This window comes from Haliotis cracherodii, unplaced genomic scaffold (genome assembly GCF_022045235.1).
Source record: "Haliotis cracherodii isolate W230 unplaced genomic scaffold, xgHalCrac1.p SCAF_1, whole genome shotgun sequence".
In the NCBI taxonomy this organism is placed as follows: domain Eukaryota; kingdom Metazoa; phylum Mollusca; class Gastropoda; order Lepetellida; family Haliotidae; genus Haliotis; species Haliotis cracherodii.
In genome coordinates, this window is record NW_027266264.1 from 22,945,430 (window position 1) to 22,962,017 (window position 16,588).

Consider the following 16,588-nt stretch of genomic DNA (forward strand, 5'->3'; position numbering starts at 1 on the left):
AAGCTGGGTAAGTTGTGCAGTACATTCTACAGGCTATGAGCAACCAAGTGGTTTCAGTACACGTCATGTATTGGTCATAGAAGGCGCATGGGCCGGCGGAACAAGTGGGTCGCGGTGCCCTGGTCAAAGTACAAGATGAGAGGAAGAGGGCAGTATCGGCTGAAACACTCATAAAATATCAACACTCTCCAAAAGATGTAAAGCGAAGAATGTGTTGTTTCAATTCAGACTGTATAGTGTCTTTACATTTGTGGAAGATACAAAGTTTAATCTTCTGACATTGGTGATAAACATGACTTTACAGAGAAATGATATACATACAGTTTTCTACGGTTAAGCGCTTAAAACATATTTTCGGATGTTTAACGTGTGCCTTTTTTATTCCTGACCGCTTCACGACATTGTTTTCACTCCGTTTGTTTGTTTGTTTGTTGTTTAACGCCGCACTCAGCAATATTCCAGCTAAATGACGGCGGTCTGTAAATAATCGAGTCTTGGCCAGATAATCCAGTGATTGGCATCATGAGCATAGATCCATGCAACTGGGATACGATGACATGCATCAACAAAGTCAGCGAGTCTGACCACCAGATCCCGTTAGTCGCCTCTTACGACAAGCATAGTCACTTATCATGGCAAGCATGGGTTTCTGAAGACCTATTCTACCCCGGATCTTCACGGGTTTTTCACTCCGTGCTTCTACTTCGTGCATTCACGTAGTTTGATCAACGGGTGTCCTCCCAGGATTGATGAACCCCATTAGAGTAGGATTAGGCGGAGTGATATTAGTCAACATTATCCGCTCGTGGCGGATGTATATATTCAGTTAAACTGGCCCCTCGTGGCATGACGCCGATTATATTAGTTCTGTGATAGCGTGAAGTGATAGTGTGTCTCTCTTGGGAACCTACAGCCATACCATGGAATGAATGAGTGCGTGAATGTTGTATTACTCCGCAAGCAGCAGTGTTCCAACTTTATAACCGCGGCCCGGATTTTTCTAGCATGTTAACTACCCACACTGTAACGTCCGATGACACGCATTCAATAGGTGTACCTACTCCCATGAAACGCATGGCAGGTTAGAATAGGCCTTCAACAACCCATGCTTGTCGTAAAGGGCGACTAATGGGATAGGGTGGTCAGGCTCGCTGACTCGGTTGATGCATGTCATCGTATCCCGTTTGATGCACATGATGTCAATCACTGGATTGTCTGGTTCAGACTTGATTATGTAGCGACCACCGTCATAATGCTAGAATAATGCTGAGTGCGGCGATAAAAACAAACAAACCAATGTGATAACCATACCGTATCGAGGAGATCGGGTAAGAAATATTGTAACTAGGTTGGGATGGAACCGAGAACACGTTTATGTTGAGTTGAACTCAACCCAACCCAATACTGCCCCGGCCGTAAGACTGAGATGATAATACATCGGTTGTCATGGTTATTGTAGGTCTGTCACGACAAGTTGTAATGAGAGTAGCTTTAATAAAACATCACAGTATGGCTTAATTGTTCACATGGGAATAATATTGGCTTGAATATAGTTGCTTCTGTAAGCTGTAATTGATTTCCGGACCCGTGAAGATCTGGGGTAAATAAACCCATGCTTTCCATAAAAGGCGACTATGCTTGTCGTAAGAGGCGACTAACGGGATCGGGTGGTCAGGCTCGCTGACTTTGTTGATGCATGTCATCGTATCCCAGTTGCGTGGATCGTTGCTCATGGTGTCAATAACCGGATTGTCTGGTCCAGACTCGATTATTTACAGATCGACGTCATATAGCTGGAAAATTACTGAGTGCGGCATTAAACAGCAAACAAACAAATTGATTTCCGTAGAAAGCACTTTGAGGTAGAATCGGTGAGGTGTGTGTACTCATAAGGCGACTAAATAAGACATATATAGGACTTATGATATAACATAGGTATAGCTTTATAAAATCAACAAAGTGTCTACATTGGATTCCGGAGTTTGTTAACATTTTTTTGGTATATTAATTCACCTTTACGGAGATGAATTGCGATAAGACTTCAAATAAAACACTTCTCGGGACAAAGCATTACGATGTATTTGTTCTTGGGTGACTCGTTAAAGCCATGCTATAATTATAATATTAATAATAATGATGATGATGCATTCAAATTACATTCTCAGCTCCATGGGAAGTATACAACATAGGATGCCCTAGGTCTAGAATGTGTCGCATTCACATCTCCATCCCAAAGTGTCGCATACCCTTCGCTGCTGGATGAATAGAGGCGAATTTCGAACCAAGTCCGCAAAAAAATCGGCATCTTCTGTAAATGAAAGTTTGACAATCTGCCCCGGGGTAGTGAGCGGAGTTGATGATGCTGGCGTAATTGCAATATCTCGCTCTTCCTTCTCTCTTCAAACAAGGCTTGTCTCGGCTCAGGCCGGGCTCACGTCGCTTGCGGTGCACTGATTATAGTTCATTCTATAAATACCCGCAGTCACTTTATCGCAGTTTTGAAATTCAATTTCAGAACGGTTTGAAGTGTTCTGCTTAAAAAGTAATTATTCCGTTTTGAGGTCTGGGGAACAAGCTTCGGTGGAGGAACTTAGGGTGTCCTTTGTGTGGCACAGCTTGCTGCGGGCGTTGTGTGCAGACTATAGCACTCCCGTGGGGGTCGACTCCGGCATTACTGCCAGTGTGAGCGATCGGAGCCTGAATTTCTGTCTGAATATGATACTAATGACTGCGAGATGATGTAACATATCTGTAACACCAGTACACCAGTAGTTATATATGTCAATCAAACCAGGGGGCTAATGGGCGTCGATACAGAATGAGTGAGTGATCTGGTTTTAACGCCTCGAGATTTCATTTATATCACGGCGAGTCAGTTTGTGTGGGTCTGACATGTTTTCCAGTTAGATGAAACCCACGAACATGGATATGATGCTGATACTCCACGAATCTTAATGGAAACTCGAACCCCGGATCACAGGATTCTGGCACGTCTACGGACCGCAACTCTGCACAGCGACTGACGACTCGACGCCCCCTACCCAATTTCATATACGGAACAGCCTTGGCCGAACATATAGTGCCAGTGTTGGTCATGACGTTCCATAACATATTACTACAGTTGGTAGATCTTGTCAGAACTTTGAAAAACACTACTTCGAAACACCTTCAAATAGAACACATAATGAGGGTGCGGGGAGCGTTCAGCACGTGCATGTGGACGACGAAGACTACAGTCACAGTGATGGGTGATCTGAAACACCCTCCCCGTATACAACTCGCTACAGTGGCAAGATTACTAAACTAACCACCAGGTACCCCTAAGGCTACAGTGACTAGATTGTTGAACCAACAAGCACGCATACAACTCGCTACAGTGACTAGATTGCTGAATCAACCACCCTGTATACACATCGCTACAGTGACTAGATTGCTGAACCAACCACCACGTATACAACTCTCTGCAGTGACTAGATTGCTGAACCAACCGCCCTGTATACACATCGCTACAGTGACTAGATTGCTGAATCAACCACCCTGTATACACATCGCTACAGTGACTAGATTGTTGAACCAACCACCCTGTATACACATCGCTACAGTGACTAGATTGTTGAACCAACCAACCTGTTTTCAACTCGCTACAGTGACCAGATTGTTGAACCAACTACAACGTATACAACTCGCTACAGTGACTAGATTGTTGAACCAACCAACAATTATACATCACAGGTCTAGACAAAATGGGACGCTTCATAAAATTATTATCGACCAAGGTCAACTTAAGCGAAATTTTGATTAACGCCAATGGCCAGACCCTCAACAGTGCATTCAACGCCCTGTGTCATGTCACTTGTAATAGCTGGACAGACGGCATTCGTATTTGCCACTCGTATCGTAAATCATATTGCAATGATTTGCTGTAAAATCGATGACCTTTGGACCCAAAGTGACGAGGTTAACACCAAGAGCCTGAGACTTTCTTAACGTTAATACATTTGCTTTCTAATTGGACTTCACGTGCACGGCCCGCCCCGTGAGCCCCCTTTTTCCTAAACAAAGAAAATGTGCCAGTATTCAGCTATTATTCTTGCGAGGTGCTCCACTAACAAAATGTTCCAAATATTGATTTTACTCTTCGTGGAAATTCCTCAACCGTTGTTGAACAGTTGAAAGTGCGATAGTTTTTCAGAGGTCTCGGTGTCTTTTGCGCATGCGCTTCTGAAGATTGCGTTAATGAACGCGTGGGGACGTGACTTTCTAAAGAAGTTATGTGAAAGAGCAGGATGTTCCGAGAGACGAAATGATGATTCCCTCCCAGAACCACGGCATGAATCACTCAGACTAAACATCTAAGGACAGTTACTGAGATCAGCAGGGCATGTGTGATTGGGACCACGCGCATCCATGATTGATGTTGAAGTTGGGAGCCCGAAAGTTCATACCCCATTCACCTGACAGCGCCACACCAACATCCCACTAGGCTAACATGCAGTTCTTGAATACATTTATGTATAGCTAAATAAACGTAATTCTACAAATGAACCCATGAATATTACAGGAACCCTCAAGTCACTTAATTTCAGAACTATAGCTGAAAAGGGGATAAGTATAATAGAGCTGAGAGGGGAAGGATGAGAGTGGAATGTGGGCGAACGTTTCATGTAAAATATGTTCTGTCATCTGTGAGAAAGACTAACATCCCACCTGCATGCCTCTTTTCGGTATCCTGTTAGTTTTATCTTTAGATATAGCTCAGGACTATTCCACTCAAGCTTTCATACGGAATCTTCCCACGCTTCACAAACCGATTAGCACCAAGTGAATGCATGTAAATTGTATGTAATATTTAATATCTAATATTCCTGTATACTACTTTAATTATCCAAATATTGGGGAATTCCGACAATTGTTAAACAGTCTAGATAAATTGATAATACAAAACTTAGCCATGTATATGTTCCACGCACTGTTATATAGAACCAAATTTGTAAATAATAGTTAAAATTGTGTGCAACATCTCTGTCACATGTACTATAGGCCTGGGGCCTCTTAAGTACTTGAATAAAGTATTGATTGATTGATTGATTGATTGATTGATTGACTGACTGAATATCTAATATCATTCTAAAGACAAGTACTACATTCGTTTCAGTAGAGTGGAACTCATTTGAAATATATTATTTTTAAAAATAGTCAAGAAGGAAAGCCATCTCGGTAGCGTCCACCCGGCCGTGGTGTCTCAATATATGACATCATTGCTAGAATGACATTGCTCCCCGATCATACCATTCACCATTGGATTGCTCGGCCCCGACCTAAATGTTACAATCCGCTGTGACAAAATGCCACATGAGTAAACAACATTCACTCACTCATTAGCATCAGTGGTCCTATCTTAATGCGCAGTCCGGGCGTTTAGTACGGCGAATCACAAATGTGTCATTTCTTACTTTCAGTTTCTGTTTTGTTGTTTCAATATACACGTTGTTTGATATTCAACGAATTAGTCAACCGAGGCGCAGTTTTTATAGACTGGTAATAGTGAGCGTTCTCATCCTTATTCCAGTTGTGTCATGGCGTTTCATCTTAGAGTGAGGACAGACACAAATGACACAGTATAGGGTGACGTTTAGCTTTCCGTTGAACCCCACGACTTTTATTTCACAGCGGAAGCTGAAACGTAGGAGGTAGGTGCATGTATCACTATCAAACTATTTCAGAATTAACTTACTTAATATATCATGCTTTCATGCCCCCATTTCACTTCGACCTCGAATATCCCGAATCACCCCGAATAGGAACTTTTTCATGTTCGAAGATAAATCTCAATCATTTCTTGAAGTTCTTAAATGAATTTTAAAATGATTCCCAAACATACGTACAGTTCGCGGGAGTTCGTCGAACCAGCGAGAAAGTTTTTGTTTGTCAAAAAGTTCCATGGAAAGGTCCCCGAATTACAATTTCATGGCTGTATCGTAATCCATTCGTAATTAATTCTCATGTTCCGTAACAGCTTCGTAATCGATTCTTTTGCGTTCTTGGCTATTCTTAGCGATTCGTGGCTCCCAAAATTGTTTGTCCTCAACCCGAAAACATCCCGAAACAGCCACGAATGTCCCGAGTCAACTACGAATCATGTAAGAATTAAGTAAGAACAACATTCAGCATATTCGCAACTAAGTCGTAGGTGATTCTTACAATTCGTGCATGATCCGTACATGAATCATGTAATTCGTACACGTTTCTTAGCCCATTCCTGGCATTCTTCATATTTTTCAACCCGATTAGCCACGAAAGTTTGCTTTATTGGCCAAATCATCACGAATTTCGAATTTCCGATTCGGGGTGATTCTGCATATTCGTGTTCGTAGTGAAAGGAGGGCAGTACTCGGTGAGTGAATGCTATTTACGTAAGAGTCAACCATAATCCAGCTATATCGGATCGGTCTCAGATCATCGAGGTCATTTTTACTATCGCGTTAGTAATACTAGTGAGATACTATTGCAATATAGGCAGTTGAATAGCCTGAAAAGTAAAAATGTATAATGTAGGATTTGTTTTCTTTATTCGCGTCAGTGGTCTTGTGGATGGCGCGTCTGCCCGGAGAGCGGAAGGTCAGTGTTCGATCTCCTGCCGCGTCATAATGACTTTAGTAGATGGTACTTGTTGTTACCCCGCCTGACGCTCGGCATTAGGGGGCTAAAACAAGAACTGGTCGGCTCGGAGTCAGTATACTGTGTCTGAGTGGGGTGTTAAAACTGCGGCATGGTATCTGAGTAAGCTAGTTAGCTCTATAAAAAAAACGGTATAAGTCCGGACGCACCCGAATCACACATTGTAACCATTCACTCCTCAGTCGGTTCTTTCGACGAACAAGGGTTTCATCGCGGCTACATATAAATTCCCGGCCAAAATCAAATAGGATTCATGGGCGGATACAGAGGGGGGTGTCCCCCCCCCCCCCCCCCCCCTTTTTTTTTTATTTCGAAAAAAATCTTTATTTCTGTATAAATTACCACCAAAGACGATAAATAGATCTTAATTGTGCACACACACACACACACACACACACACACACACACACCACCACCACCACCACCACCACCCGCCCTTTTAAAAAAAGCTGTATCCGCCCATGGGATTTGACCAAGAAATTACAAACGTAACTGGGCTGAAAACAGTCACTGAAACACTGTAAACTTAAAGTCCAAAACAGAACTGGGATATCCGTTTCAACATCATCACCATCGACTAGCTATTTCCTGTTTGTGTCATTTTAGCTGTGTGTAGCCGGTAGGTTAGTAGCTTAACTGACACATGAACAAAGCTGAAACGTTTTCTGATTATATTGCTCCGTCTAATATGAATCCAGCCTTTGTCGTTGTATCCATAATTGAAAAAGCAACACCGCTTCAATACAGCCTCTGTGTTTCTGCCACGAGTCAGAAACTGCAGATGTCTCTGACAACAAAGATCGCCTGATAACGAAGCGAAAAACATTAAAAACATTAAGACACAAAGCTAATAGTATTTATGTGATGACAAGAGGGTAATAATGAACCCCCGACAGCTTTCCGTCACGCGAAGTCATCTTATCCCTTGTGCCTGTTTTAGGCGACGGGCTGTGCCCACCGTTGGTGGCAGAGAATTGACTTTAATATTGATTATAAAAGATATTTTCCATTTGTTTTACCATTACGGTCAGTTTGATGGTGAAGCTTCGTGAACTGTGTTATCATTTACATTGATAATTTAAGTCTGCACCCCTGAGAAAAACCTGTTTGGTTTTCGTTAGGGGTATGTTACATAACGGCAATTCATATCCACTTCGTAAACCCTATGATATTTATCTAACAAGATGTGGCCTATGGGCGAGAGGACATGTCAGCCTGAGTAGGTGTAGCATGTGTATCTTATGTATATCCTAACGGTATCCCAAACCCAAACACACTCATGTGTATCACCTTGTGTATCGGTACCTCCTCACCCAGCACAGAGACCTCTCTGCACACGTGTATACGCCTTGTATATCAGTACCTCCCCACCCAGCACAGAGACCTCTCTGCACACGTGTATCACCTTGTATATCAGTACCTCCTCACCCAGCACAGACACCTCTCTGCACACGTGTATCACCTTGTATATCGGTACCTCCTCACCCAGCACAGAGACCTCTCTGCACACGTGTATCACCTTGTATATCGGTACCCTCCTCACCCAGCACAGAGACCTCTCTGCACATGTGTATACGCCTTGTATATTGGTACCTCGCTTAACGAGCACAGAGACCTATGTACATCGGTATCACGCTCACCGAGCACAAAGACCTCTCAGCACACGTGTATCACATTGTATATCGGTACCCTCCTCACCCAGCACAGAGACCTCTCAGCACACGTGTATCACATTGTATATCGGTACCTCCTCACCCAGCACGGAGACCTCTCAGCACACGTGTATACACCTTGTATATCGGCACCTCCTCACCCAGCACAGAGACCTCTCAGCACACGTGTATCACATTGTATATCGGTATCACGCTCACCGAGCACAGAGACCTCTCAGCACACGTGTATCACATTGTATATCGGTACCTCCTCACCCAGCACGGAGACCTCGCAGCACACGTGTATACACCTTGTACATCGGTATCACGCTCACCGAGCACAGAGACCTCTCAGTACACGTGTATCACATTGTATATCGGTACCTCCTCACCCAGCACAGAGACCTCTCAGCACACGTGTATCACATTGTATATCGGTACCTCCTCACCCAGCACGGAGACCTCTCAGCACACGTGTATACACCTTGTACATCGGTATCACGCTCACCCAGCACAGAGACCTCTCAGCACACGTGTATCACATTGTATATCGGTACCTCCTCACCCAGCACGGAGACCTCTCTGCACACGTGTATCACCTTGTACATCGGTATCACGCTCACCCAGCACGGAGACCTCTCTGCACACGTGTATCACATTGTATATCGGTACCTCCTCACCCAGCACAGAGACCTCTCAGCACACGTGTATCACATTCTATATCGGCACCTCCTCACCCAGCACGGAGACCTCTCAGCACACGTGTATCACCTTGTATATCGGCACCTCCTCACCGAGCACAGAGACCTCTCAGCACACGTGTATCACATTGTATATCGGTACCTCCTCACCCAGCACAGAGACCTCTCAGCACACGTGTATCACATTCTATATCGGCACCTCCTCACCGAGCACAGAGACCTCTCAGCACACGTGTATCACCTTGTATATCGGCACCTCCTCACCCAGCACAGAGACCTCTCAGCACACGTGTATCACATTGTATATCGGTACCTCCTCACCCAGCACAGTGACCTCTCAGCACACGTGTATCACATTGTATATCGGTACCTCCTCACCCAGCACGGAGACCTCTCAGCACACGTGTATCACATTGTATATCGGTACCTCCTCACCCAGCACAGAGACCTCTCAGCACACGTGTATACACATTGTATATCGGTACCTCCTCACCCAGCACGGAGACCTCTCAGCACACGTGTATCACATTGTATATCGGTACCTCCTCACCCAGCACGGAGACCTCTCAGCACACGTGTATACACTTTGTATATCGGTACCTCCTCACCCAGCACAGAGCCCTCTCAGCACACGTGTATCACATTGTATATCGGTACCTCCTCACCCAGCACAGAGACCTCTCAGCACACGTGTATCACATTGTATATCGGTACCTCCTCACCCAGCACAGAGACCTCTCAGCACACGTGTATCACATTGTATATCGGTACCTCCTCACCCAGCACAGAGACCTCTCAGCACACGTGTGTCACATTGTATATCGGTACCTCCTCACCCAGCACAGAGACCTCTCAGCACACGTGTATCACATTGTATATCGGTACCTCCTCACCCAGCACAGAGACCTCTCAGCACACGTGTATCACATTGTATATCGGTACCCTCCTCACCCAGCACAGAGACCTCTCTGCACACGTGTATACACCTTGTATATCGGTATCACGCTCACCCAGCACAGAGACCTCTCAGCACACGTGTATCACATTGTATATCGGTACCCTCCTCACCCAGCACAGAGACCTCTCTGCACACGTGTATCACCTTGTATATCGGCACCTCCTCACCCAGCACGGAGACCTCTCTGCACACGTGTATCACCTTGTACATCGGTATCACGCTCACCGAGCACAGAGACCTCTCAGCACACGTGTATCACATTGTATATCGGCACCTCCTCTCTGCACACGTGTGTGAGTCAGTTACCACGTCCAAGAACTGGTTGTTACACCTCTTTCAACAATAAGTACCCCGGAAACAAGAGGTCAGCGTGTGTCTAGTGCGAGGCAGTGTGGGGTAGTGTTCGACGGAGACCAACAGGTGCGATGCACTGTGCGGATCAGAGCCCAGTTCCTTAAGGGGCCGACCATTTGATATTCTGGGCTGAGCCTTGGGTTTTATCGAAAAAAATTAATTGTACCTGAAATTGCCTCAAAACAATAATTCAGACAGTTGAAAAAAAGGAAGTTGTCTGCCACCAAAACTACATTGTTCATAGTTAAATTTGCTGTGCGCAAAATATATTGCGTACAAAATCCCCTTTACTTCTATAGGACACCTCTGTACCTGAAGATTGGCAGATAATGGTACCACCATACCGGGAACACTGTCAATATATACGCCATCTTCTGAAGCCACACATCACCTAGTTAGATCCATGGTGCTGTCCCGACTCGACTACTGCTTGGTAACGTCACCAACGTCATGAGCCACCAACGTCAGGAGCCACCAACGTCAGGAGCCACCAACGTCATACTTGAATTGGGCGACTAATGGACCGGGTTGTCAGCCTCGGTGACATGGTTGATAGCGTGCCATCGTGCTCCAACGACGCGATACGATGCACAATATATCAATCACTGGATTACCTGGTCCAGACTCGATTTACAGGCCGCAGTTACATAGCTGTAATATTGCGGCTTAAACAATAGACAAACACGTTACGAATTTAGCTGTTATGCCTTAAAACGTAGCGCTAAGATATATTTGTTAGAGAAGGACAAGATTCCACATGTGCAGCATGAGGCGGAACTGGCAGTGTGCGGTGGGTCAAGTCGTCAAGGTGGACTCACCTGTGTGTTATAAAGCACATCAGGGGGTACGGTTGGAGATTGCATCCCTTAGCCGTATCAGGATCTGCCGATCGTTGATTCGAATACAAAATTCGCTCCATCCTTGTCAGCGCCATCGCGTAGCTGGTAGGTTTGGATGGTAAACATCTACGACCTGCATCACTCTCCTTCAGCTTCAATTGAGTGAGTGAGTGATTGAGTTGGGTTTAACGCCGCTTTAAACAGTATTCCAGTTATATCACGGCGTATTCAGCTTAATGTGGGAGGAAAGCCCGAAGTGATGCAGGTCTTAGACGTTTACCACATCGGTGAAAACCACGAGCACGGGTATGGTGCTGACAAACCTTGAAACATAATTGGGGCGAACCGGGATTCGAACCCACAATCATAGGTTTCTGGCGTGCCCAAGGGACGCAACTCTGCACAGCGAATCGCGACGCCTCAGACGACTGGGCCACCCGTGCCCCCCCCCCCCCCCCCCCCCCCCCCAATCAGCTTCAAGCCGAAACTTGGAGAGGTAGCTTCTTCTTTTTTCAAATATTTTCAAAATGGCGTTTACCCTAAGCGATTCACCTCAAAGCAATTCATGACATGTGTAAGAGATGTTACATAGGAAAGATGTGTCAAATACTGTCAAAAGAGATGCAACGGTTGACCACTACTCTGTCCCAGTCCCTAATCTATATAAAACATACATATATCCTTTCTCAAAAAACGTTCGCCGAACTATACGCGGAAGGATCTATGCGGTGAAATCATGCAGTATTACTACTCCTTTGATACCCGAGGTATTATGAATACGTAACGTAAGCTCCTATTACACCATACACAGCGTATGTCTGGGAGGCGTGATGTTGGCTTATAGTGGGTGGAACTACTGAGTTATCTCACGGGGGTGAGAAGGTGAAGGGCTCCACACCAAATGTACTGCCAGGCACAGGTGGGTGGCTGTTCACATGACCTGGGGGTTAAATCGCTTCACACCGCCGCGTGTCGGTGATCAGGCAGTTCAGATGAAGGTCCACACACCACATTGGGATGTTGTGTGACGTATGATCCTTGAGTGTGTGTGTGTGTGCAGTGATGACCCCCGGGTACAGATGAGGTGCCTTCAGTGACCGGCAACAGGATCGAAGACCAATTAGATGATTGGGCATGTTCAATCAGAGGCGCCTCGAATCGGTCTCCAATGATCAGGTCGTCTCGCCCTAAAGTAATATTGCAACTGCATCAGGTGAAGGTCTTCCATGGACCCTGCGCTGGTGATTCTGGAGTTGCCTCTCTGTGTGTCACAAACACGGACTTAAGTTACATAAATGATTACTTTCAAGACCCTCGTGATATTGTGGTAACTGTATTTCGTCCGTGGGTGTATTTAATTGACATTGTCCTTCAAGATGCTTGTCCTTTTCAGGGTAGATTTCCCTGGTGTATTTGACTATTTACCAAGGACTTTCTCTCGCTGTTTGCCTTCTGAAAATGATCGATCTCTGTAGGAATTACCTCCAGACACTTTCTCCTGGTTACATACATATGTGATAAGGTATTATGATCTGAAATCGGATATCTTGATTATTAGATGACATTTTATTAGCGTCAATTATTGGTGAGTTTAATTATACGGCTGTAAAAATCTAATGTGACCAGACAACCAAGTGGTTGATATACTGAGCAACGTGCAACGTCCTCGGGTACGATGACACGCAATGATCTAAATCAAGGAGCATGACTACCAGATCCATTTACTTGCAGACTTGGACAAAGATAGGTTGAGACCATGGCGACTAGTTCTAGCCCAGAAACCATACGGGGTAGTTTATTGAAACATGTTTAACTAATAAACTGCGACTGATTTCATACGTGATCGACAATGGACCAGACAAACCAGATGTGTGAGTTATAATAAAAAAACATGGGGTAATGCTGACATTAAATCTGCACAGACTGGTATCTTCAAGTGGGACCGAGCCAGCAAATACAATCCACATTCAGCATGGAAAGTGACCACCCAGCAAGTAGTGTCCACATTCAGCATAGATAGTGACCATCCAGCAAGTAGCGTCCACGTTCGGCATGGATAGTGACCACCCAGCAAATAGCGTCCACATTCAGCATGGATAGTGACAACCCAGGAAGTAGTGTCCACAATCAGCATAGATAGTGACCATCCATCAAGAAGCGTCCACATTCAGCATAGATAGTGACCACCCAGCAAGTAGCGTCCACATTCAGCATGGATAGTGACCACCCAGACAGTAGCATCCACATTCAGCATAGATAGTGACCACCCATCAAGTATCATCCACCTTCGGCATAGATAGTGACCACCCAGAAAGTAGCGTCCACGTTCGGCATGGATAGTGACCACCCAGCAAGTAGCGTCCACATTCAGCATGGATAGCGACCACCCATCAAGTAGCGTCCACATTCAGAATGGATAGTGACCACCCATCAAGTAGCATCCACATTCGGCATAGATAGTAACCACCCAGAAAGTAGCGTCCACATTCAGCATAGTTAGTGACCACCCAGAAAGTAGCATCCACATTCAGCATGGATAGTGACCACCCAGCAAGTAGCATCCACATTCAGCATGGATAGTGACCACCCAGCAAGTAGCGTCCACATGCAGCATGGATAGTGACCACCCAGCAAGTAGCGTCCACATGCAGCATAGATAGTGACCACCCAGCAAGTAGCGTCCACATTCAGCATGGATAGTGACCACCCATCAAGTAGCATCCACATTCAGCATTGATAGTGACCATCCATCAAGTAGCGTCCACATTCAGCATGGATAGTGACCACCATGCAAGTAGCGTCCACATTTAGCATGGATAGTGACAACCCAGGAAGTAGTGTCCACAATCAGCTTAGATAGTGACCATCCATCAAGAAGCGTCCACATTCAGCATAGATAGTGACCACCCAGAAAGTAGCGTCCACATTCAACATAGTTAGTGACCACCCATCAAGTAGAGTCCACATTCAGCATGGATAGCGACCACCCTTCAAGTAGCGTCAACATTCAGCATGGATAGTGACCACCCATCAAGTAGCGTCCACATTCAGCATTGATAGTGACCACCCATCAAGTAGAGTCCACATTCAGGATGGATAGTGACCACCCATCAAGTAGCATCTACATTCAGCAAGGATAGTGACCACCCATCAAGTAGCATCTACATTCAGCATGTGTAGGGAGCGCCCGATTCCGGGTCGACTGGCATTCGGCCTACTCTTCCACACGTTTTCCACGGGGATAAGGGTAAATAACCCGAAGCCTTTTCTGCCTTGACCTTTAGCGAGCAAGAGTACGTGATACAGGGAACTCATATTGCCCTGGAATTCCCACTTGAATTTCCACAAGTACTGAGGGCGAATTTTCCTGGAATCTCCATCTCGACATGTGTTGCCCTTGGATCCACCTTGGGAACAGCACTGGGTACTGGGGACTCACCTGACCCTAATCCCAACGTGGGACGAGCATGGGGACATCTCGTTTCTAGGGCTCCTTGTGGTCTACCGGTGTATCATCATGGGGAATATTCATGGATACAAAATGAGTACTGTAGTTAAGTGTTGTTCCTCGGAATCCCATAGAAAACAAATGTCCTGGGGATCTACTTGAATACATTGTCCTCGAATCCCAGTGGGTACAGGAACTTTGTACAGGTGATTTGTTCTGCCGTTGAATCCCGTGGGGACAGGCTCGGGAGTGCAGAGCAAGTAGTGTATATACCAGTCGTACCTTGTTCATTATACTGTGTCCCCGAGATGATCCGAGTTAGAACTGGTCTTCAGAAACTCATGTTTGTCGTAAGAGGCGACTGACAGTATCGGGTTGTCAGACTCGCAGACTTGGTTTATGCATGTCATCATAGTCCAATTGCATAGATCGATGCTCGTGATGTCAATCAGCGGATTATCTGGTCCAGACTCGATTATTTACAGACCGCCGTCAAATAGCTGGAATATTGCTGAGTACGGCGTTAAACAACAAACAAACAAACAGACAACGTATGGTTATATTTTGATATCTTTGAGGACAAGTTAAAAGCTGTATGTTCACATTGTGGCATACCGTTGGCCTTTATAGCCAGCACCACTTCAACGATGAGAAACCCTCTCAAGATGAAGCATTCAAAGCTGATCGTAAGTTCTACATCGACCAATACAAAACAATAGACTCTCCTCAACATGCTCAACTCCAAGACCAAGGCACCATTTTACAAACTACACATGATTGGCGATAATAAAGGCACATGTTTCATTATTCAACTTAATACCAGTAATGACGTCCTTAAAACAACTATATTAACTATATTATATTATAATAACTATGTATGTATAATTAAATATGGCATCATACATATTCAATGGTCGAAATGTGTTTGAAAATACGGGGAATATGAATTTTGAATTTGTAAAAAGTAACTACAATCCAATTAATAATGCCGTAAATATGCCGGGGTATTATCTCAACTGCGTTCCGTGAACATATCGTAGATTTTTTACAGCCCCCCCCCCCCCCATGCTACATATGTGTATACTTTATGTGGGCAGAGATCAGTTTTTTTGAAAACTAGTTTATGCTATAAGAAATCTATTGAAGTAAATTGTAAAGTTTGTATTATTTAGACATCGGATTATTCTTACTTTCTATCCTCAGTTCAGATGTTAGTTTTTCTCCCCCTGAATTTGCGTTCTTGGCAGTTCCTATGTTAAATGTAAACCTCCCTATATGAACCCCGCAAGATGTGTCCTCGCTCAGCGACCTCGCAATCTCGCGGCCTCCAATACGAGTACCCTTGTGTGATGACCTTCGAGTAATCGAGTATTTATTTTCCTACCGTTTCAACCCTAACACGTGTAAATAGTTTCTGTGTTTGAACGTCTGAGTGGTTTTCAAAGACCCCCATGCACCACCGGAGTTGCACTGTTGTGACTTATACGTTAGCCCAGGTAAGACAACAGCTGGTCTCACCTGACGCTATAGTGCTGTCTGGTGTTGTTGCTATGAATAATTCAAAACCAACCCGGCCAGATCACAGCGGGGTGCCCGGTCAATAGCGTCCGGGAACAATAAGGGAATAAAATCCGGGCCTTTTAGGCGTGTTCTGTATGCTTACATGAACAGTCAGTACCCAAGAGTTCTATATTGAAACAAGGAGCCTATATAATGTGTACCTTTGAATAATATATAGGATAGATTTCAACTTGCTTTTTTCTCATATTTGATTTCACAGCTTACAATTGGCACAGCACAATAAAAGCTTCTGTAATTGGATGTAACAGGTTTTAGATGCCCAAGTTCAGATCAGTTTTAACCGCAGCGCATGTGTATGAGTCACGGTGACTTATAAGGGCATGACATACAGCAGACAAACAAATATTATGGTGTTTTGTACACACTCAAAACCGGAG

General features: G+C 44.8%; 1 protein-coding gene across 1 annotated transcript in view; it reads left to right on the forward strand.

Moving 5' to 3' along the window:
- Positions 1-5,671: 5,671 nt before the first annotated feature.
- LOC139474525 (neuroglian-like) overlaps positions 5,672-16,588 on the forward strand; it is a 67,207-nt gene continuing 56,290 nt past the window's right edge. Inside the window, exon 1 of the mRNA XM_071257637.1 lies at positions 5,672-5,690. The gene's annotated coding sequence lies outside the window, so the exon portion shown is untranslated. The remainder of the gene's footprint in view (positions 5,691-16,588) is intronic.